The following is a 13,089-nucleotide window of genomic DNA, read 5'->3' as shown; positions in this document are numbered from 1 at the left end:
AAAAACAAAAATTTAACTCAATGAGTCTGTCAATTAGCATGGTGTACCAAATATTTAAATCCGCGCACTGAGCACAGTTCAATGGATTAATTACAAAAAGTAATCAAATTATTATACATAATATAATTATCAGAAAAAATACAACGGCATTAATATTGTTGTTGGGTCACTGCGCTGTTATTCGTTGGTTTCTTCGAAATTATTCCGATTCGCTTGTTTTGTTCATCGCATCATTAAAATTGTACAACCTTTGAAAATGTTGTTGAATGGGTGAATAAATAAAATAAACCCATTAGGTTTAAAAATCCACCAAAAAATATATATATTTTGCTTCTTAAACTTGCTTAAAAAATGCTTGTACCTACTTCTCATTAATCTGTATAATTTATCAGATAGCCAGAAAGTGTTTTGACATCCCCTGCAAACATCAAACATGCTATAGATATTTTTCAACTCATTTTGGTTGCGCATAATTAGGAAATGTTTCATTGGATCGATCTGACAGCAATGTGACCAATAATGCAATTCAATATGAAAAACTTCATGAAAGGGTTTTGCTTTTGGGGGGACATAGACCATATTCAATTTCCGGCTTCTCAGCGAGTTCATTGTTGAAATATTTTGCATTCAATTGCATTGTCAAGCCGCCAATTTGCCACATAATTACGAATGCCTACACGCGTTGAATTTTCGGGGGCAGGGAGTCGAATGTTGTGGTTCATGATTTACACAATATCTTAAGCGGATTTGCTTTTCCCATTTTGCCACAACCCCATCTCACTTTTCTTAGCTTTATTCTGCGGTCAGCTGCAGCAGCAAATTCTGATTGAATTTCTTTTATCTTTTTTTTTTGCCACCGCATAGCGAGCATACAATTTTTCTATTATATTTTAGATGAGGAGAGGGCATGAACAGTTGCATCCTTCGTCTACTTATTTCTCTAGAGATGTTTGTGTTGGCTTTAAATTCAATTATATATTGGGGAAAAGATGGCTAAAAGTGTATAGAAATGGAAACACCGAAAGGCAGTTTATTTTGTAGATACTCTATTTGTTTTGCTTACCTATAGCTAATACTTTTTTTTAAATTATAAGGATAATGTTTACTAAAAGAAAAAAATAAATAAAATAATTATAGTTTTATATTTTCTTCTATACCGTTAAGAGAATTGCACAAATACATGGCAAATAATATATTTGAAAAGAATAAATTAAAAAATCACTTTTCCCATTACACTAAAATGTTTTAAGTTTAAACAAATTATTGTATTATTTTAAATAGAATGGAGATATCGACTTGAAGGTTGTCAAGGGTCTAAGCCACTGGTAATATTCTGGTAAAATAACGATTTGTAGAGCAATTGAATGCCGCCTAGTTGTACCCACATTTTCAGTTTGTCTGCAGCGTTATTGGTTGTTATCAACATTATTATCAGGCTGAGGTTGATGTGTCTCATCCCTTTTTCTTTCCACATTTCTACTTTTCTATCGGAACCAGTTGCTCCAGGTTGAATACAGAGTCTGGAATCCTGTTGCCTGTTGCTGACCATTTTTCGCAATATGATATTTATAGCTATTTCATACTTATTATATTCAATCTGCTTTTCGTTGCACTCGGACAGCAACAAATTGGAGAAAATCCCTTCAACGAAATTTGACTTGCTCTGCACAATTTTAATAAGCTTATGGCAGGGGTATAAATCTCGTCTTCCTTTTCGGTTTGGCTCGGTTCAGTCTGGTCTGGCCAATTGTCATTTCATTTGGAAAACCTGCTCTACCAGAAAAGAGCTGAAAATTTTCAATTTCGTCTCAGGACTTCCCTGCATTTAATGGCGGAGAAGAAGGACCGAGGAAGCCAAGTCCGTTACCAAAAAACATAAACAAATTGTTTGGCACTTTGCAGGGAAACTAAAACACGCCCATCTAATCTGTTCAATAACTTGGAAAATCATTGCCAATAAATCAAAATGACTTTGCAGGATGTGTGTAGTATCCGAGCTCCGAGGCAGGCGAACGATAAGAAATTAATGTCTGGCTGCCCATTGTTGGGCTGAACTTGAAGGGCGGCCTTTAAGAGCTGGCCCTCGTAGGGAAATTTAAAATTCAACACTTCGGGGGCGGCATAAATTGCACATTTTATTTTACGCAACATCAGCAGAAAATCCGGAGAACGAAAAGGCAAGGAAATCCATTCGCCACCACTCAGCTGTACTAAATTGTGCCTCGGGGCTGTTTAAGGTTAACTCTGGCTTCTTCGCTTATTTTTCTAGATTTTTAACGCTGCAGTTAACACATCATTTTTCGGGGCATTGTTTCGGTCGCCTTCCATTATCTTTCACTTGCGATCTAATGAAGTGTACAAAGTGTTGTCTGCCCAACCTCAAGCCCCCACCCCTATGTGTCTATTTGTATGCATTGCGAGGGAGTCCCCATTAGCAGATGCGTAGAAATGTTCGTGTTAGAGAGGGGAAAACGAAAAATGGTTCATTTTGTTTTGTGCTTGAGTACTAAAAATAAAAATATAATTTTTTTTTTAAGTTCTTCATTTTTTTGTTGGTATATGTTATGAAACAATGTATTGTATCAACTTTATTACCATTTTATTAAATACGATTGATTCAAATTGAATTTCAATTTTAGCAGACTCACCTATAAATTTAGTTTTTAGTATTTTAAGTGTGCCCGTATATATTTATGTATTTATTATTAAGGATAGAGAAGTTTATAAAAAAGACTAACTTAGATGGTAAATTAAGGCTTTTAAGGTAAATGATATTAAGTCTATTAGTTTAATTACATATTGTTCGTTGTATTTTGGCTACTTAGTTGGAAAATTTTAAATCATGTACATTTGGGGTATTTTATAAAATTTTGTGGTATAGGTTTGAAGCTTTTAAGAAAAGTAAGATTTTTCTAAATTATCTGTGCTATCTATCAACTTTATTACCATTTTAATTTTTTTTTAAAATGAATTTCATTTTCAACAGTCTCATCAACATATTTAGTATTTATTATTTTAAGTGTGCCCGTATATAATTTGCTAAGAATAGTTTTATCATCAATGTTTTTTGAAAAACCTAAAACCACCTCAAAATATTTATAACTAAACTGTTTAATATATTTTTAAACATAATACATGGTTGGAAAACAAAATGGATTTTTAAAAAGAATTTTGAATCCAGGAAAAATAGAGTTCCTTTTTATATGGGGAGCTGCTTTCCATTATTAAACCCCCTTGTGACTGCCTCTGCCTTATACGAAATGAGCCCCTGACCACTTCGCATTTATGCACCGCTCCACCCAAAATAACCCATCCCATTCCAGATACCCGTAACTTGGAGCTGCTGAACTGCTGCTGCTGTCCACGTTTAATGTCACTGGCAAAGTCGCAAATTGCTGTGCATGAGCTTTTTATGTTCATGCAAATGTCACCAACTGCACCATTTTCTGATGGAGCCTCGCCAGTGCTATTCCACCTCTTTTGGCGCCACTCCCTTGCTCCTTCCCCTTGGCCTCCTGCTCAGCCATGAAGACTCAAACTTTTGATAGCACTGAACATAAAAATATATTTTCTTGCTTAGTATGCTTTATTTCCGATGTTGTTTATGACTAACACACTATACCTACTAAAACCTGCTCGAGTACATTAGTAAACATAACATTGAGTAGTACTTTGCGATGCCTATGCCAACAGTTATACTGGCCGTCGTACACATCAGCACTGTTTTATATATTTTGGCTCGATTTTTCTAAACAATTCGAACCGCAAATCCTTTAAAAAAGGAAGAAACATTATGGACCGTAATATCATTCATTTTTATATGAATTCCAAAATGAGAACGCGAATTTTCAAAAGAAGAGTAAACATTATGAACCATATTAACATATTTGTTAAAAATAAAACAGCAAATTCTTGTTGCAACGAGGAAAACAGAAATAAGAAACTAATAGAAACTGAACTTGTTGACTTTTTTGATACATTTTACCCTTAGGACTATTGGTTTATTTATGGACTAAATAAGACAGTAATTTCTTTAGAAGAAAACGGAAGAGTTGAAGAAGGTTGAAGGAAGAGAGTAAATAGATTATTATGCAGGATTTGTCAAAAACTTCTATTTGCGTTGGGAAGTAATTTAAAAGACCTCATATATACAGTGGTCGGCATAAGTATTTTGACAAAATAAAAGTTAAGTATACTCATAACTTGAATTTACTTCTTGTAACCTATAGGCATCAATGGAAAGGTAATTTCAATGCCGTTTGAATGATACAATACATTTCTTTACCCATTCAGTACTTATTGAAAAGGACGAATTTGTGTAAATCAACTTTGAAATTTAAAAAAAAAACTTTTTTCCTCGTCTTGAAAACTTAAATTTTTTGATGCAAAAAGTTTCTTCAAACAAAAACAATAGTAACTGCAAAAAGAATTTTTCAAAAATCATTTTTCTTATATTTTTTATGAATTTTTGAAAATGCTTAAAAACAGGCATTTGAGCCATATTTTTGTCTTTTTCATACAAATTTTTTCCGACATTGTCACTTTCAAAAAATCATAAAAAATATAAGCAAAATGATATTTGAAAAATTCTTTTTGCAGTTACTATTATTTTTGTTTGAAGAAACTTTTTGCATCAAAAAATTTAAGTTTTCAAGACGAGGAAAAAAGTTTTTTTTTTTAATTTCAAAGTTGATTTACACAAATTCGTCCTTTTCAATAAGTACTGAATGGGTAAAGAAATGTATTGTATCATTCAAACGGCATTGAAATTACCTTTCCATTGATGCCTATAGTTTACAAGAAGTAAATTCAAGTTATGAGTATACTTAACTTTTATTTTGTCAAAATACTTATGCCGACCACTGTATGTAAAATTTAAATTGTACATTTTGTATGTGTGACATGTGTTACAGTTGAATGGAACCAATGAACTTAATGACTATTCAAAAAGTGAGGTTATTACATTCTAATGAATGTTCGCCTTGAACATGAGCTAAACCTACAGGATTTTGTGTTTTATATCTAGCTGAAAGTTTCTCCCTGTGCAGCTGGACTAACGTTCCATAATGTGCCCGTTTGCCGGGAATCCCCAGTCCAACGCTCTCCGGTCTTTTGCTTGGACTGCATCGAAAAATGCACTCAAAAGTTTACACAGAAAGGCCATAAGTGGCCCCGAAAAGCCCAGCTGCAGTGGAATCGAGGATGGAGATGGGCGAATGGCGAATGAAGTCCTGTCCCTGTCCGTTTGGCCTTCTCGGCTGTTGTCCTTTTTAGCCAGTAATTTTGCGCTTAGACCCAAAGAGAGTGAACAAGAAAATCTCTTGTCCAGCTTTCCCTCGCCCCGTTTTGGTTCTCTATCTCGTGCTTTCCGCTTAAAATCAGATGTCGAAATAATTTGCAACACGTCGCTTGGCACGTGGGCATAAAAGCAGTGGCTCAGAGAAATGGGGTAAGGGGAACTGGTCTAGCCTGGCTAAAATGACAGAGGCGATGTCACTAAAGTGGCACGTGTTTATGTACTTTTGGGGGCCAAAATGATAGTGCACATTTGCTTTGACTTTAGCAAAAGCTTATTTTTCCAAAACGAACTGAGAAGTAAAGGAATGCAGTTTTTCCAGAATTTAATTCGCAGAACTAACTAAATGGTTTAATTGCTCTAACAAATCCAATAAAAAGCCGCGTAAAATCGCGTGAAACCGAAATTAAAGCATACAGTGGACATAGATTCAAAGAAAAATGTGGTTCCATTTAAGATTTATTTTTTAGAACGCGTTTCCATCAAAGAAATTATGAAGAATTTGGGATTTTCACCTTTGTTGACAGATTCCAAAGACATGGGCAATCGGTCAAGATGGGGAAAATTTTTTAATTATGCCATATTCAATGAAAAGTGGTATTCAGCGAAAATATTTTAGATAAGACCAATTATATAGGCCATATAATTCAAAATGTCAGCAAACATTGGTTTTTAGTGTGCTTAGCGTTACCAAAGAACCTGTAGGTGATGGCACAAAAGTTTGTATGGGACTTTAAGTCAAAAGGACGCAATTATCAAGGAAAAGTAATAATGGGTTGTGGAATTTTTTTGACTTGGTACCTGCGTAATTAGAAAAATATCCCATTTACACTTTTTACAAAATATTAAAATATTTGGGCGCTGGACAGGTTTTATCGTTATGGTCGTTAAAGTGGGCGTTAGAGAGGGCGTGACTCCTTGCTAAAATAAACTTGCGCTGTGCAGGAATCTCTAGAATCGGCATGCCTAATTCCAAAGTTCAAGTTTATATTTTCCGGTCCATGGACATGGACGGACATGGCTAGATCGACTCGGCTAGTGATTCTGATGAAGAATATTTATACATTGTAAAGTCGTTAACGCTTTATTCTACCTAATACATACTATTCGACGAATCTAATATACCCTTGTTAATAAAATTACTTTGAACCTACAAGAATCGGGAAATGTAAGAAACTACCAGCCACTTTTAAGTGTGATACCTTATGAAACGTAAATTCATAGGAAAAATACAGTTCATTGACAAATTATTTTTAATAAGGATATAATTCTGCTAGGCTACTTAAAATTAATTTTTTGTTTATAAACGAAAATTAATTGTTTAATAAAAATGTTAAAAAGTTTTTATTTTGAAGGGCGAATACTTAACACTTATTTAAAAACCATGTTGATTAAAAAAAATATTAAATACCTTACAACTCACATATGAAAGCAGAATGCAACCTTTAAACATGTACAGTGTACACACATTTTATTTGTTGTCTTGGTCCCGAATGCAATTCAGGGTAATCTCGTTGCACTGCTCATGTAAATATAACTAAATGAACGGGCATTCGACCAGCATGTGACAATGGAATTCCCCTCACAACTAAACTAAAACAATCAACCGAGAAGAACAACAGCAGTGCAATCCAATTGATACGAGGCACATCTGCTGAAAGTTAATTAAATTGTACAGGCTCCAGTCAGAAAATGGAATATATCCAGGAGTGCCTGGCAAATCGGAGGCCTCTCCCAAAAGGGTGAAATAGGCCATTGTGTTTACATAATGCAAATAATGAGAAAATAACAATAAATCTGGACTTAGCAGGCAAATAGATAGCTGGGGCAGATAACAAGAAATCTAGAACATATATTGGTACCAAAACAATTATCAAAAAAAAAATTAAATTTCAAAAATTGTTATCAATAAATTCTTTATGAATCTCAAGTTGTACTTTGCTTCTTGGTTGGGTAAATTTTTAATTAAATTATGATTTGTATAATTAACAGTAGAAGTATTGAATAACTTTATTTTAATAAAAAAAAGGTGTTTAATTTTCTATAATTTCTAATAATTTATTACTGTGCCCAATAGACCCCTCGACGAGTCACAGCTGAGACGATACCGAAAGTGCAATAAATTAAAACAAAGTTGAGGAATAAATTCGTTATTAATGTATCGTCTAAAAATGTCACAGAGCATTACCCTCGAAATACGAGGAGTCGGAGCCCCAAAAACAAGGCGTGGCATCAATTGTAAATTTGCAAAGGCAAAGGGGCTGGTTGGCTGTCTGAGTTTGGTAGCAGCTGAGCAATCGGGGCAATAAACCACAATCGAATGAATTCGCTCCTCAATGGGCTACTTCTCTTCCGCTTTTCCTTCCCAGTTGGGTCGTCCTTCGCATCCTGGCCAGAAACACGGATATAAATTTCAATTTCCGACACTCTAAGTGGCGGCCAAATGAAATAACATTTTCATTTAACCTGCATTCGATTCCCAAGCACCAAGAGAATCCGACAGACAGCGAGGGAATCGGAGAAGTGAAGGGAGATGTAGCAGCAACCCACAGGCAGTGACTGCATATGTGCGTATATGTTTGCACTGAGAAGAATTTTAATTTTGTATTATTGCCCGTTAATAGTGTAATCAGGGTTTTGGCGGTTTTTGACCTTATTTTTTTCATAAAATCAAAACAAACCGCCGATATATTTTGTCCATTTTTTAAAACTATACACGAATATTATTTATTGAATGATTTTCGGCACGCCCGCAAAAATTTATATTTTTGCTAATCGCCCCCTGTCTATTACAATTTTCGAGATCTCGCAGGTTATACGGACGGACAGACTAACGGACATGGCTAGATCGACTTGGTTATGTCTTGATTATGGTAGATTTCAGATTTTTTCTCCGAGTGCAAGTGTCCATTAACGGCAGCCGACTTAAGTGCTAGAGATGACTGTGAATATTGAACGAAAATTAAATTTGAATTATAATTTATAATGATTTATAAAATACCTAAAATCCTTAAATCTTTTCAAAATATACCTTAGATCGTGTCCGAATTTTTCCGCAATCATTGTTTCCAATTTAAGGTTTGATATTTTCATTATAAGGTAATAAATAATTAAATAATAATTACGCCTTTATTACAAATAGCTGGTGTGTGTATGTTAAAAAAAACTCTTCACTAACTATATAATTTTCTCGAAATTATAGATTGTAAGCGGTTCGACTTGGCTTGCCAAAGAGCTAAGTCGACAACACTGATGTTGGCGCTGGTTCAGCAAAATACGTTTGATTCGCCTTTTGCATTACAGATTGCATTCCTCGTCGATGCGGAGGCTTCAAACACGCACGCATTCTGAGCGAATCCTTCGAGGTGATCCAAGGGGAGAATCCTCCGCTTCTTTGCTGGCCAAGAGCTATCCACTGCAGCTGCCAGGACACGGGCAGCATAAGCAACAGGAGGAGCTGCACTTTCCGCAGGAGGAACAGCATCAGACACTCGTGAAATTGGCCATAAATAACATTTTCTTTACATTTCATTTGGGAGAGCCGTCTACCTCCATCTGTTCCTTAATAGTGTTTGGCTCGGCTGAGTTGGGCGTTCTGCTTAACCAACTGGGCGTGGCTAAGTTGCAATTATCCGGCATCAGGAATGAGGGATCAAAGTCCTGTGCGGTTGATTTAAAAGTCCATTTACTTAGGCACTTACATGCATTTCCGCCCTGCAATTTCAGAAGCTAATTAAAGTTGATTTCGGATTTCAATGGTCGAGCTGTGGGATTTATAGAGTGGGGTTTTAGAAACAAAAAGGAATTGAGTGAAGGTCTACAAAAATTAACCTTTTTATAATAGGTTAGAGGTTTAAATGTTTTTTTTTCGATATATCAAAAAAAAAAAAATCATTTTTAAATGCAGCGATAGATTTTTAATAAAATTGATTATTTAAAGTCTTCAAAATATTCCAAATCATCTTCCGCACTGATTAAACGATGAACTCAAATAACAAACTGCCCATTTTCCCACGAACAAAAATGAGTTTCAATAGATATAGCCTTCATTTGCGATAAAGAAACTCACTAAACTAAAGCAAATCAGGCAACTCAAAAAGCAGGGATCCAAATCAAAGGCACAAAAACATGAAATAGCAAGCTGAATAAGGAACTTGTCGAGCGTATCCTTATGATTTCCCCATGGAAATCAGTTTAGCAGCTACGTACAAGTGAGGAAAAATCATAAAAATTTGTGCTACAAATAAACAAACCAATAAAAGTGACGTCGTTCAGTTGACGTCTGCATTCGTTGTTCTCTGCTCTGTTGTTATCGACTCCATGAAATCAGAATGGTATGGCTAAAATGGCATTCGAAGGTTATAGTAATGGGGTGAAGAAAGGATGTAGAACGCTCAGGCTGTGAATGCGTTACGCATACGCCATGTTAAGCGCTTGAAAACAATTTCTATGAAATTTGCAATTCATTGCCAGGAACACAGACTCGTTGTGAGTTCACTTCCTGTCTGTGGCTTTGCTGCTCTTCCTTCAGCTCCTCCTCGTCCTCCCTGATATTTACTGCTCTTTGGGCATTAAAAGCTTTCTCTGTCTCCTTTCTTGTTGCTGGTATTTTCGTGGCTGCGGCCTGGAACAACTTTCGCAATTGTTTATAGACTTGTGTGTTCGTAACTCCTCGGTAGCCTTGTGGTTCATATGTTGCTTGTGGGGGAAGTTATTTTTCTACGGTCACTTAGTTGGGATAAATTCTCTTTTGATCTCTTTGAAAATTGTATTATTTTTAGTCTGAAATGAGCCCTACAGTGGGCTGCTTACAAACTAAAGTATTTCGATATTTAAATAAAATAAATGAAAACATTTTTAAAAGTCTAAACAAATTATTCAGCAGATGTCTTACTAATCCTGTATTCTAGTGTTCATTCACGCTACTTTAAGGTTGTAAAACAATCCAAGTATTTGTGGTCTTCTTCGATCCCAAGATCTCTCTTCATTTTTTATTTGATTAAATTTATACCAATTAGTCGATAGTTTTTAACAGCTCAGCTACAAGTTATAGCTCTTACTAATTTTCACAATTATTTACCACATTATGCGACGGCCTCCGGCCAGGGAACACGTTTCAATTTATTGCCCCATTGGTGGCGCACAAACATCGCTATAAATTCCAGAGCCACTAAACAATTGTTAGAGAGCCACGGGACCGAAAAGAGATGGCGAGATAGATGGATGCATAGATAGAGGCCCCGTAAAAATAATAATGAAAATTTCGATGGCATGGGTTTGGGTATGGGTAGTGCAGAACAGAGTGGAGCAGAGCACTTATCCTTCTTAGTTACACGCCAGCTGATGTTGCCGTTGGACTTATTGATACTTATAGCACCACACACCAACAAACTCATCGAGGGGATCCTCCCTCTGACGTACACTGATCGGAAATTTTAGAAATATTCTTTAAGATTTTAAGGAAAATTAGATTGTTTTTAAAACTTAAAAGATGAAAGTTCAAACAATCTTGGTTGGGTCTTTGGTATATTTAAAATTTCTTTGCCTATCGGCAGAGTGATTCCGAATCTGAAGTAGCACTCGAGAAGGTAAGCGATTTTTTCGGCACGACTCAGACTGACACGAATATAATAATTATTATTTATTTTCTTATTTATGATGAACGCAGACCAACCCGAAATAATTAGTTTATATATGCTTTATGGTTTAAAAAACATTGGTGTCGTTATTTTTCTTGAGACAGTGTCCATCTTAAGAATCGGGTGATGGACCTGTACCAGTGCGAAATTTTTTTTTGGAATAATTGGGTTATTGACTAAATAGGTAACCCTTCTTAGTGTGACAAGGCTTTAATTGAACATTTTCTAACGCCTTGAATATTTTATTAAAAGTGTTCTACTAAGTATATCTAAAAATACTTATCTAATCCACAATAATACCAAAAAAAACAAAAAAAATTAAATTTTTTATTATAGTATCGATCGTTATACCAACCCTAATTCTAATGATAACGTAATCCTTTTTAGGTCTTTCGAATTTTTGTCGAGAGGAGATGTACAAAAAATCTGTGAAAAGTTTGAATTAATTAAATATAATTAAGTTTGGAGATCAGTTTTAGGTATGTTTTCTGATATTTTACTAAAATGTTTCTTTCTGTGCTGGTCCCCTTTCGCTGGGGATGCTGCAACGCAAGCGAAATAAATTCAATTTTGTAAAACTGATTCCCCACACAATTTTCAAACCGTTACACTCTGTTCCTCACTCACTCACTCGTTCGCCCGGTCTCTCTCACTCCGCAGGACAACTGCATATGTGCGAAAATTTTGCAACAAAATGAATATGTATTGGCAGTTAGCCTGAAGTAGCTACCAGCTAGCGGGGCTTCCGAAGGTGGCAGGAGCATCACAGCAACAGGGAACATCATGTGGAGTAGATAACAATTTATTGCCATCAAGCGGGCCAAAATGCTATAGTAAAAGTTAATGAAACCAATTTGTTTCGACTGCATCGCGTGTGCAAAACACAATGTGTTTCTCACACAAAAACTGGGAAAGCGAGGTGCAAATAAACAGATCGAGATAGAGGCATTCAATGAGGTCAGTTACTGAGCCAATCTGGTATTGTGTTTTCTATTCGATTGCCGAAATGTAAGCAATTAAATGGTCTAAAAACAATAAGTTGCATATTGTTTTCAAAAATGCATTCTCAAAAATGTTTAAAAACAATCACTACATCTGACCAACAATAAACCTATCCGCTCTGTAGAGTTCTTTATAAAATACGTTTTACTTTTACTTTACCCACACATATATGGTTTATTGGTTCTCTTTCTCTAACTTCATTGCATGATTTAGCCCACCCACTTTAAATAAAATTTCACTACCCTTCGAAATTGCCTAATGAACATTAATTTTGCAATAAATTTCCGTTCTTACTACCTCAAATGCCCTTTGACGCCCCCGACCTGGTTACATATTCATAATCAACAAATAATTTAATAATTCACCAGGAAAAAAGGGAAAAATCTTTCACATGCAGAAGCATTTATTATCGTTTTTAATATGCAGTACTAAATTTAGTGTCGTAAAATTTGAGTGCCTCGGGGGAGAGCCTTGCGAATATGATATCCTTTTCTCTGGAGGAGCGGAGGAGCTGAGCAAATGCAATCAAATCTCCAACTGATGACGATTCTCCGACCCTTCCTTCGTTTTTCGGGGTCGGAGACTTTTTCAATCAAATGTTGATGGCTCGCCAGCCGCTGGGTTAAGGCATTTTTATGATTGTTTTGGCTGTGCTCCACCACTCACGCACATATGTACAGGAGCGGTCAAGTTACTATGGGTTCTAACCTGCAAAAAAATTTTACTTTTAAGAGGGAATACATTTTATTTTATTCTTTGTATCCATGTATTAGAATGGTATATAGTAATATATACAAACACAATTTAAACATACACTCAAAAAATAAATCAACTATTTCGAGCTTGAATCAAGTATTGTCAGTGTCAAAACTTCGCCAAGCATTTAAAATCCCGATCTTGAGATCAAAATACAGCTTTTAAGTACGAATTTTCGATACAGAAAATACCCGATTTCAGTACGTTTTTAGAACCTTTCCGGTCTACAGGTTTCAATTATTCTTAAATCTAGTCATATTTGTACTTTAAACAACTACGATTCAATAATAAAGTAAGGACGAATAATTCCTTAATCAATATGAATATTTACATTAAATTTGGTTTTATTTATCAGCTAGTAAAATAAATAAGAATGGAAAACTGAAAATGTATATA

Source organism: Drosophila subpulchrella, chromosome 2L, assembly GCF_014743375.2.
Source record: "Drosophila subpulchrella strain 33 F10 #4 breed RU33 chromosome 2L, RU_Dsub_v1.1 Primary Assembly, whole genome shotgun sequence".
In the NCBI taxonomy this organism is placed as follows: domain Eukaryota; kingdom Metazoa; phylum Arthropoda; class Insecta; order Diptera; family Drosophilidae; genus Drosophila; species Drosophila subpulchrella.
Note: the sequence above shows the minus strand (reverse complement) of the source record.